Source organism: Balaenoptera physalus, assembly GCF_965194825.1.
Source record: "Balaenoptera physalus genome assembly, chromosome: 13".
NCBI lineage: Eukaryota > Metazoa > Chordata > Mammalia > Artiodactyla > Balaenopteridae > Balaenoptera > Balaenoptera physalus.
Window position 1 is genome coordinate 106,424,491 of NC_138892.1, and position 12,324 is coordinate 106,436,814.

Consider the following 12,324-nt stretch of genomic DNA (forward strand, 5'->3'; position numbering starts at 1 on the left):
CAGAGTGGTGATTGCTCAACAGACTAAACTGGAGAGTGTGGGATAATTATCACAAGAGGACCACACACAATGATGACATGGAAAGTGATTAGTTACAAACAATCAATAGCATAAGAAAAGGATATTAAAAGAAAGTTTTTAGAGGTACTGATTTCAATGAGAAGAGGCTGGTGAGATAGTTTGATTCTTTACTAATTGGTTTTCTTCATGCAGGGCTTTCAAAAAGAAAACACTAATTTGAGCACACTAACCAACTTTATTTTTCATGAAAAAAGAAAGCCCTTTGTGATTTTAATGCTGCTTAACTCTTTTCTTCACTGTTCATGCGGTTATAATCTTAAGCAAACAAACAAAAAATTGCTATTATAAGGCTGTGGTGCTTCAATGGCAGTAATGGCACTGACCCTAGTACAATTTTCAGTAGATAAACAGAGCTAATTGATTTATAACCATTATTCTAATTAAATAATCATAAATAATAAGGTTCATGTTAGGGATTATGTTATCAAGTGTGTTTTTTTGTCCTTATTTCTCACATGTTTTACTTCGGTGAAGAATTACAAGCTGTAAATGGTACAGATGAACCGGTTTTCAGGGCAGAAATAGACAGATGTAGAGAACAAACGTATGGGCACCAAGGGGGGAAAGTGGCGGGGGGGGGTGGGTGGTGGTGGGATGAAGTGGGAGATTGGGATTGACATGTATACACTAATATGTATAAAATAGATAACTAATAAGAACCTGCTGTATAAAAATATAAACTTCAAAAATTCAGAAAAAGAAAAAAAAAAAGAATTACAAGCTGTAATCCAAATGAATTGAAGGGACTATTGAGATGATCCAGTCATTGCTTTTTGAAAAACACTTTAAGCTGCAGACCCCTTTTTTCAAATGAATATTATTCAGATATGAAAATAAAACTTATTATTTATTAATTAATTAATTTATTTTTTTGGCTGTGTTGGGTCTTCGTTGCTGCGCACAGGCTTTCTCTAGTTGCGGCGAGTGGCGTGGGGTGCAGGCTTCTCATTGCGGTGGCCTCTCTTGTTGTGGAGCCGGGATCTAGAGCGCAGGCTCAGTAGCTGTGGCGCGCGGGCTTAGTTGCTCTGCGGCATGTGGGATCTTCCCGGACCAGGGCTCGAACCCGTGTCCCCTGCATTGGCAGGTGGATTCCCAACCACAGTGCCACCAGGGGAGTCCCTAAAACTTATTTTAAGAAGTAAAATGAAAAAGAAGGCAAAGCTGTTCTGATTGAGACAGGACTGGGGAGCCCAGATGCCCCAGTGTGGCCCTGCCAGGCATTCCCTGAAGATGTTCTTTAGAACCCCTAGGGCTTCCCAGGGCTGGGTTCAATAAGCCACTAACCAAACCTTTTGATTTTACAAACAGGAGCAACAACAGTAACTGCCATTTATTGATAATTTACAGTGTTATAGGTGTTCTGTCTTACTGCTAATTATTATAATAACCCTTTAGATTAAGTTTCATAATGTTCATAGTATAGATTAATAAATTAAGGCTCAGAGTATTTAGTTAACTTCACTGAAGTCATCCTGATGGAACCAGGAATTGAACCCAGAGCCAAATCTCTCTTGGTCTGTGTTCTCCCCTTAGAGAAAGGGTCCTTAGCAACTTCTTTCAGTTTCTGTGACACTGTTTTCTTGATTTCTACCCACTTCTCTGACTGCTCCTCTTGTCTCCTTTGCCCGCCTCTTACCCTCTGCCTGCCATCTAATGTTGAATCAGTCCTATGACTATCTCCTCTTGCTGTGTTTTCTTTTCCTAGGAAGGCTCATTCACTACCTTGGCCTCAGTTAACATCTGTGTATCAGAGCTTCCACACTTAACATCTTTAGCTCATATCATTCCTCTAAGCTCCAGACCCACATGCCCAGTTGCTCCCTCAAACCTTTTCTCAACATCTCAAAAGCACATTACATTCAGCTCAAGATTTCCCCTCAATTCTGGTCCTTCCTTATTTTTTCCCATTTTTGTTTATGGTGCCACCAACTTGTCCATGGTGTTTAAGTCAGAAACTTCAGAATTTTCCTTGATTGCTTCACTCCCTCGTTTCCCACCCTGCCAGTCAAATCCTGGTGATCTTTTTCCTCTGAAGTATTTTTGTAAGCCATCCATTTTCCCACCCCACAGCCACTGTCATAGTTTGGTCATGTTGCTGTTGGCTGACATTATTGCAGTGGTCTCCCAATTTTCCCCAGTCTTTCTGTTTCCCCCTGATGTGCAGCCTCATTGCAGCCAGTCTGAGCTTTTGAAAGTGCCCATGTGATGTTTGAATTCTGGCTCCACCACTCACTAGTTATGTGAGCTTGGCAGGCTGCTAAGTCTTTCCAAACCTTAGTTTCCTCATCTGTAAAATGGTTATATAATTCTTACCTCATGTACTTGTTCTAAGAATTAAATGTGGTAGTATGTGCCCGGCATCACTATTAGTGATGATGGTAGAGATGATCATACTCTGCTCAAAACTTTTTCAGGGCTTCCTGTTGCCCTTAAAGTCCAAAACTCTTGTCACACTTCCTTGGTGCTCAGTCTCCTTAATCCCTCAAATGTGCTGTGCCCCCTCCTTCTTGAGGGTCTTCACCTAAGTAGTCTTCTCCTCACAGTAGAAGTGTTGTGTCTTTAAATAGTTAATGGAAGTTAACTCATTCTTCAGATCTCACCCAGCCCCCAAATCTTCTCTTATCTTTTACTACCTTGGATTTATAGCTTTTATCCCTGTTTGCAGTTATAATTGTGTATTTTTGTTGCTGTTGGGATTGATGACTCTCTTATCCACCGTTATCTGTCTTATCTGCCTTTATATGGAGACAGACCGTGTTTATTATACCCACCTGCCATTGTATCTCTGTCAGGGAGCTTAATGCCTGCTACTAACTAAAGATCTTTCTTCCGTCAGTGAGGGATTATACTTCAGTATTTTTTTTCTGTTCTCCAATGTTTGGTTAAGTTTATTTTTCAACAGCACTGCCTCCTTTGTGGGCAGAATTGTCTGAAATGGACTCTTTCATGTTAATTACTAGTTCTTGTTCTTGATGGAGAGAACTCCCAAGGTAGCCAGAGCCCTCTCAGAATCTGTCATTCTTCTGGTATTGAAATAGGCTAGGGGTTCATTTTTCCGCCTAGGATAAAGTGCTGTTCTTGTGTTCCTGTAGGTTTTGTGTTTTTGTGGCACTTGTCTATACGTTGGGATTCATATTTTCTTTTGCTTAAGTCTGTATAAGAAATATGAAATATTTTAGGTTCACTAACGTCATCAAATGTTCCTTTGTGAACCTCTCATTTAAGTTTTCTTGTTTTTGTTTAGATACCTTGGGTTAAGCAAGTAGCTTTATTTAAAAAGCCAATTTTCCGTATAATATGGAGATCAAAGAATGTGTTCTTAAAAGCTGTCAGAAAAAAAGAATTATATAAGCATCTATCCCAATTCATAAATTTAGTTTAAAAATATTTTAAACATTAGTAATGAATCAGGTATCCCTGTGTTACTTTTTTGTTTCTCAAATACCTGAGAGAAAAAAGAAGCCTGCCTATTTATTTATTTTCCAATAAATATGAAAGGGATAGAAAGGAAATTCTTGAAACTGTTGATTATTGTTGCTTTCAGATTTTCAGTGTCCTTATCTCTAAGATCATTTTTATAGGAATCTTTGACATCAAAATTTTGGTACTGAGATTAAAGTAGCTGTATTTTGTGGGGATTCTCAGGGAAAGATGCCATTTTAGGAAATAGGGTGAGCGGAGAGAAATTAGGATTCTTTCCAATCTTTTTCTGTTTCTTCTCTCATTCCTTCTTTAAGAGAGAAAAGATCCATCCTATGGATAGAATTTTTTCTTTTTCTTTTTTTTAAAAATTTATTTATTTATTTATTTATGGCTGTGTTGGGTCTTCGTTTCTGTGCAAGGGCCCTCTCCAGCTGCAGCAAGTGGGGGCCACTCTTCATTGCGGCGCGTGAGCCTCTCACTATCGCGGCCTCTTCCGTTGCGGAGCACAGGCTCCAGACGTGCAGGCCTAGCAGTTGTGGCTCACGGGCCCAGCCGCTCCGTGGCACGTGGGATCCTCCCAGACCAGAGCTCAAACCCGTGTCCCCTGCACTAGCAGGCAGACTCTCAACCACTGCGCCACCAGGGAAGCCCAGAATTGTTTCTTTTTAAAAAAAATTCTCAAGTCTTACAGCGATACTAGGGCTCTGCTAATTAAAGTAGCTTCATAAGTAATAACTTTCTTTGAAAACACTGTCTTTATTCCTTATGGATGGAATTGAATGCACAATCATTTAGCTTTTTTTTTTTTTTTTTAAGTAGCAACCCAATCCATTTCCACCAAAAATTTCCTTCTAGGAAAGTGGTTTTATGATTAATGGAAAGTGTTATATGATTAATGGTTCTGTAGATATGAAAGTTATAGGCTGGATATCTGCTCCCTTTTATCATCTGTGTCATGCATCTTGTTTATAGTAAATTAAAAAAGGTACATTTAAATGACCAGTAAGGTTGAAGACACGCTCTACTACCTGGCAGTTTCATTTCTGTATGTCTCCTTGAGAGAAACTTTTGCACATGTGCACAAGGAGACAGGTAGATGTACATGTGCTTGTTGTAACAGTGAAAAAGTGGAAAAACATCTAACTGTTCCTCAAGTAGGTGAGTGGATAAGTTGGTATTTATTCACAAAATGGAATATGAGTACACAGTCCTTTCCTCCAAAATACTTAGGGCACATGTATGTTGGAATTTAGATTTTTTTCAGATTTTGAAAGGTAATCCAGTATATAAACTGTATATTGTGTAATACTCCCATTGGGATCTGGACAATACCCAGTAATCAAACATATTAAATCTGTAGCAAAACTTAGGAATATTCATATTAAATTGGATAAATAAATGGTAAATAGCCTCATAGCAGTTGAGTCAGGTTTTTGCATTAAGCTTGGAGAAAAATTTAGTCTTTTTAAAGCTCTTTGGATTTTAGAATTTTGGATAAGGAATTGTGAAACCTGTATTATACAGTTCATAAAAGTGAATGAACTAGAGTTATGTATATCAGTGTGGATAAATCTCAAATACTTTTTTAAAAAATTGAAGTATTGTTGACATATAATATTATATTAGTTTCAATATTTTGCTATTGGGATACATTACAAAATGATCAACACACTGGGTCTGGTTAACATCCATCACCGCACATAGTTACAAAGAACTTTTTTTTCGTGGGATGAGAACTTTTAAGATCTACTCTCTTAGCAACTTTCAAATATGTAATACAGTGTTATTAACTATAGTCACCATGCTGTACATTATATTCCCAGGACTTATTTATTTTTATAACTGGAAGTTTGTACCTTTTGACTCCCTTTACCCATTTCACCCACTCCCTGTCCCCACCCCCCCGGCAACCACCAATCTGTTCTCTATCTGTGAGCTTGTGGTTCCCCCCCCCCGAAATGGTAAGATTTTATTTTTTTTTATGGCTGAATAATATCCCATTGTGTATATCTATACACATATGTGTATAGATATACACACCACATTTTCTTTATCCATTCATCCATTGATGGACACTTAGGTTGTTTCTATATCTTGGGTATTATAAATAATGCTGCAGTGAACATGGGGGTGCGGATATCTTTTCGAGTTAGTTATTTTTGTTTTCTTTGGATAAAAACTCAGAAGTGGAATTGCTGGATCTAATGGCAGTTCTATTTTTAATTTTTTGAGGAACCTCCATTACTGTTTCCTATAGTGGCCATACCAGTTTACATTCTCAGACACATTATGTTGAGTAACATGAGCAATTTGCAAAGAGAATCAAGAACAGATGACATCACTTATATGAATTTTAAAAAAGCAACAGTGAGGGGTGGGGGAGAGAGAGAGAGATATCTGAAGCAAATAAGGCAAATTGTTGATGGTGATTTCCATACGTTGTTATATATTTGAATGAGTCTCTGTAGCCCCAAGCTTCTGTTTTCTTCTCTAACCTTTTTAAGAATGCAGGGTTACAATTGAATTAGGTGATAGAGCATAATACATGTTGGAACTGGAAGTGTTCTTAAAATCAACTAAATTATCCTTCTTTCTTTTAAGTGAAGTCATTCCTACTTGTTAAGAAATTATCTTGAATATTTATTTGCTTTTCCCTTTTCTGACCTATATCTGTTACTTTTTTCTCTTTTAATATATTTATTTTTTGTTGGAGTATAGTTTACATACAGCAAAATACATGAATCTTCAGTATCATAGTTCCATGAGTTTTGACAAATGCCAGTAGTCGTATAATGCAGTCTTACGAAGATATGGAACATTTCCATCATCCCATAAGGTTCCCTTGAGCTCCTTCCCAATCAGTATTTTCCCTGCCCCGAACACATAGATAGTGTTCTAATTCCTTTCACTTTAGATTAGTTTTGCCTGCTCTAGAACCTCCTATACATGGAACCATGTAGTCTGTACTCTGTTGTGTTTGGCTTCTTTTGCTCAGTGTACTATATATATTTTTTTAAGTTTATTCGTGTTGTTGCATGTATCCATAGTCATCCTAATATTGAGTAGTTTTCATTGCATGGATATTGCATAATCAATTTATCCATTCTCCTGTTGATGGGGTTGTTTCCAGTTTTGGCTCTTATGAATAAAGCGGTTGTAAACATTTTTATACAGATGTGTTTGTGGCCATGTTTTTATTTCTCTTGCGGAAATATCTAGGAGTGAAATCGCTGGGTCATAGGGTAAGTGCATGTTTAACTGTCCCCTAAAAGTATGCAGTCAGCTGAAGTGAAGTGAAAGATTTTATGGTCATAGACCTAAGTATTCAAATTGAAAATACAACGTGATGAGTAAATATGGATGTAGGAGATAAATGAAAATAATGATAACACATGTATTTATTGGAGTTTATGTGATAAAATTGGTGAGAGTCAAGAAAACAAATGTATTTTCCTTTTAAATACCCCATGAAGATCCCATATGGTTTTATTTCCTCTCAACATGCTGCTAAAACATGAAGCAATCTTTTGTATTGTCTGTCTACTACCTAAATTGATTTTCAAAAAAATTTTATTAATTTTTAAAAATTTCTTTTATCTACTTAACATTTTTACAGAAGCATGTGCAAAAGAGTCTTTGATATGCCTTATTTGATGGTTGCCATGGAAAAATTAAGGGATTGTATACAAAAAAAATAATATTTATACCTTGGTGTTTTGCTTTTGAAACAATTATGATTTTCTCCATAATAGTTTGACTTTTTATTGTTATTTTATCCCCAGATGCTTCTTTGGTTTTATTTATCAAGATTCTCTTTCTCTCTTTTTTTAATTACACTTTTTAAAGATTTGTTCCTTGTAGAGAAATGCAGTTAAATTTTATATGTTGATCTTATATGTGCCAGGCTTGCTAAACTCTTTTTTTAAAAAATATTTATTTATTTATTTGTTTTATTTTTGGCTGCATCAGGTCTTAGTTGCTGCATGCGGGATATTCCTTGCGGCATGCAGGATCTTTCGTTGCGGTGCGCGGGCTCCAGAGCACGTGGGCTCTGGTGGACTCTGTAGTTGTGGCACGTGAGCTGAGTTACCCCGTGGCATGTGGGATGCAGAACCCACGTCCTCTGCATTAGAAGGTGGATTCTTAACCACTGGACCACCAGGGAAGTCCCTTGCTGGACTCTTAATTATACAGATATTTTGTCTGTAATTTCTTCTGAGTTTTCATCCTACAATCTCTGTATAATGACTGTTTCTTGCTTTCTAATTCTTATACCTTTGATTTCCTTCTCTTGTCTTACTGCACTTGGTCTTAGTATCTCTAGAACAAAATACAACAGTGGACTATTGTAGTCTATCAGTTGCCTAGTGTAGATTTGATTTTTACAAGAAAGCCCATTATTAAAGAGGTAAGTCTTGAAAAAAATGTGAGTAACTTGGTTGGTTTATTCTGGTTAGCTGATGTTCTTCATGTATGTTCTATGCTATTTTCTCCCCAAGACAGAATTATTTATGTAAATAATTTTGATGGGCTTCATTTCAATTTAACACAGTTTAGTGATAGTGTGTGTGAAAGCATCTTAAACAATGACAGTGTACACGAGTGCTTTTCTGTAAGATTGTAAGGTCATGATCTCTTTGTACTCTCCCTCAATATCAGTCTTCCTTGCCTCTTCTCTTTCTTTGGAGGAAAAGGAGGGGAAAAAAAGGAAAAAGGAATTCTATAGCTTCTGGAAAGCTTTGGGCACACAGTGACTTCAGTGTTGACATAGCTCTGTGGGGCACAGACATTAGCCCCTGTTAGCTTTTTATGCCATGCGCTGCAGCTGAATGTCAGCAGGGACCCCCGCCTCACAGCCAAGCTGCTGCCTCCTGTGTGTGTTTATTCAGCTGAATCCACTCCCAGTTGTAGCATTGCCAGGGTTAGCTCTTAACATGTTCACAGCTGATTGGTATCGCTTAACTCTTCTTTCTTTACCCTTCTTTCTTCTTGATTTATGTACTAGTATTTCAGGGACTAATCTGGGAATTTTGTTAACCTCATTGACGTCTGTTGCAGGTGCTTGAAACTTTTGGGTTGTAGAGCATGAAGAAAGAAGTGAGGTTGATACTTAAAATGCTGCTAGACTGAACAGTACCTTTATGGTCCCTTGTATTTAATTCTGCCTTTGCTTTGTTGGTACTGAGCATTCTCAAGTTAAACACTATGGAAATGGTTACTGTAGGATCCGTATGCTGGTTGATTTTACTTTTAAGGTTAAAAAATTTTTTTATCTTGATGTTATTTTTTAATGGAATGACGTCTTCAATCCTGACATTGCTTAGTATGATATTTTTACTATTGTAATATCTGGTTTGGGATATTATCTTTTCTTCTTCCTGTACTTTTCTTCCTCCACCCATTCCTTCCTCTCTATTTCTGCCTTTTGTTCAGTTTGAGAGTCAGACAGGCTTTCTAGAGGAGATAATGCCTGATCTAAGGATGAAAGGACAGGTAGGATTTAGCTGGGAGTGAAAGTGAGGGAACAGGTAGAGGATATTCTTTATTTATTTATATTTTATTTATTTATTTATTTATTTATTTAACATCTTTATTGGAGTATAATTGCTTTACAATGGTGTGTTAGTTTCTGCTTTATAACAAAGTGAATCAGTTATACATATACATATACTCTTTAAGTAGAGGCTAAGGGTTAAGTAAATGGTATGGGAGTTTGGGTAACTGAAAGCTATTTGGAATTTCTAGAACTTGTACTAAAATCAGTTTATTGTCACTTGAGTTGTTGTCTTGATGAGCACACAGTAATAGAATGTATTATGACCTCGGGACTTCCCCATTTTGATAGTATTTTTGTTTATTCTTTAATTTCGCCTCTGGGTTATGCTAGCATAAAGGCAGATGTTCTTTTTTCTCTCCTGGATTCAGTAGCAGAGAGTAGCTGCTAGGAATCTGGAATAATTGCTTGTTCATTTACTTGACTCTGACATCTTTTTTAGAGGAGAATAAGCTCAAAGTAGCATTCATTGAAACAATTGAATCTATCCATTTGAATTCTGGTGTGGTTGTTTCTTGCATTGTAGTATGTCTCTTGCTGGTGTTTATTTAGATCAGTCTGAGAACTTGGTTTTGGTTTAATATTTGAGAGTTTACAGTGTGCTTTGCTGCACAGAAAATAAATCCTTGTCATCAACTGAAAGAATCAACGGAAAGAATACTAGACTAATGATCAGACGAAATGAACTACCTTAGAGGCGCTTCCTTTGTCTCAGTCTTGGAGATTCAGACTCATTAAAAAACTTTGAGTTTCTTCTAAAATGATAGAAATTAGAATACTTTCTTTTCATATTAAAGATTCATGAATCCAAATCATTAGTGATCTTATAGAATCTAAACTTCATTTGAGCATGTTGCATATATAATAAGTGCTTTTATGTGTCCCATTTCTCGTTCTTGAATATTCTTAATTTAAAATTTATAATAAGGTATAGTGCTGGTGTGTGAGTGTGTATATATAGCTATTAAGTTTTACCACTTTGTAAGCTCTGTTTTTGGATAAGAACTCTATCCTACACTTTTGGTGTATGTTGTATAGTATTAAAAGTATAAAAGATTCTTGTTGACAGTTAATTATTTGAAAATGCTTCTCTTCACTTCAGATCAAACACAAATAAATCCAGAGTGTATAACATTTTTTTTAAAATTAGGATTGCATTTAGTATTTTGGCCAGTTTGTATTTGAGATAGAATTTTTTCTGTGTTAGCTGGTAAGGAACTAATTGTTACAGAATAAGAGTAATTCTCTCTGTTATAGGGGAAAGATATAATTTTCCAGGGACTTGATTTGCATCTACTATCCAGTAGCCATTTACTTTCAAAATAATGCGTGAAAATTTGTTTTTGTCAATCTTTCATCAAAAATTTATTGAGCACTTACTATACCAAACACTGTGCTGTGCCCTAGAGTAAAAAGATGAAAGTCCCAAGTTCTAGAAAGTTTTTCCTGAAGACAGATACAAAGAAATAAATTGCAGATTGGGCTGGTAAGTGCTCTTCTTAGGGACACATACAGTACAGCACAGATCAGAACATCACAGAGCCTGAGGATCGACTTGAGTGATGTTAGTAAGAATTATTATAAACTCTTTTGCATCTTGCATTGATAAAGTTTCCTCAATGTATGTATTTACATGTTTCAGAAAAAAATTGTTCTTAATTTAACATAATAGGATGCAGTACTGGTATTTTTTCTAATGGTTATCCTGACAAATAGTGCATTGAACTCTCTGGGATACAGTATAATGTTTGTGATGATGGCCATTTTCATGTATCCATAATATTCTTTTTCTGTAACTAAAAATAGCTCTAGACTCCTTGGTTCTGTCATTTTAGAAATCAGGATAAACTGGATCAAAGCGTTCTCTTGTTCAGAGAAACTAATGGAAGTTTTGCCTCAGAAGAGCTTCTGATATTTGTCTAAAATATATGAAGCATTGTTGTGATCTTTTGTTGTTTTTGAGATGTATTTTTCTAAAAAATGATCATAAACCCTATCAGAGATTTAAGAATTTTCATTACTATTGTTCACAACATCCTGTCATTTCATTGAGATACAGCTTGGTGTAATTTTAGCACAACCCTTGGACTAAATTTTAAGCAGTTATTTTTCCAGTCTTCCAGCTCAAGCTGAGTGTTAGAGTGAGCAAAAGTAGACTAGTGAGTGTTGGTGTACAATTTGGAATGTGAGAAGTGTGAGATCATTTTGGAGAGTGTCATGAGCAGAATTCCCAAGTAGAAATTTTCCTAATATCTGACAACTGAGATTGTCCTACTAAATTCAGCATGTGTTTTTGGTCGATCATGGTAAATGTGATATGTGCAGATATGCTCACTTTATCTTCAGTATGAATGTGCTAGAGAAAGAGCAGCCTGGCTTATTGCCTGCTGCTTCTTTCTTCTCCCAGGGGAGTTGGCAGGAATTTTTATAAAGTGAATCTAGCTTGAATATAGCCTGAAGAAGGGGTGCTGATTCCCATTTCAATGGAGAAAATTGCTGTGTAGCCTTCTCGGCTACCAGTCAGAGCATCATTTTAATTCTGTATTCTAGTAAAATGGGTGCAAGCAGAGCTGAAGAAGCAGGGCACATTAGTTGTTGTATTTTCTTTCTTCACCAAAACAGTGCTTGCCATACTAGTATAATCACAAGTGCTAAAGTGTATGTGAGACTGTTAGCTGTCGTCAACATCTGTTTCTCCTGATTTGAATGAATTTGGTGATGAGTGTCCAGAAAAGGAGGGACAGTTGTACCTAGAAATCAGTTTCATTGTTGAATTTAACTTCTGATATTTCCCTGTGGGATAAACTTGCTCAGAATTTATTTGGATTTTTTGACTTCCAAAGGTAAAGAATGAAACTGGAGGTTGATTATAGGCTTCAGAGAATTAGCATTTTGACACATCTTTTTATTAAGGATTTTGAACTCCAACAACTGTTGAGAATCTTTACAGCATGATGCGGGTAGTTAAATTTATTTAAAGAATCATATTCATGAATTCAAATACCTGATAATTTTATTGTAAATTTATTTTTCGTAAGAAAAAGCCAGTGCTTTTCGAGAGTTTGAAGACTGCCATAATTGAAAGTTCACTACTTGCTAAGCATAATACCAAAACCAGAAACTATAAAAGAAGAGGTTCTTATCTTTGCACTAAAAAAATTCTGTATTTAAGTTGCCATAAACTATGTTAAAAGAAAAATGACAGATTTGGAAATATATTTGTAACATGCACAGCAGGCAAAAGGTTGTTTTCCAAATATAAAAAG

The 12,324-nt window shown here is 36.2% G+C and overlaps 1 protein-coding gene across 19 annotated transcripts in view; it reads left to right on the top strand.

The window, feature by feature from the left end:
* The window catches only part of ERC1 (ELKS/RAB6-interacting/CAST family member 1), a 415,918-nt gene that overhangs the window by 72,380 nt on the left and 331,214 nt on the right, over nt 1-12,324 (top strand). The window lies entirely within an intron of this gene.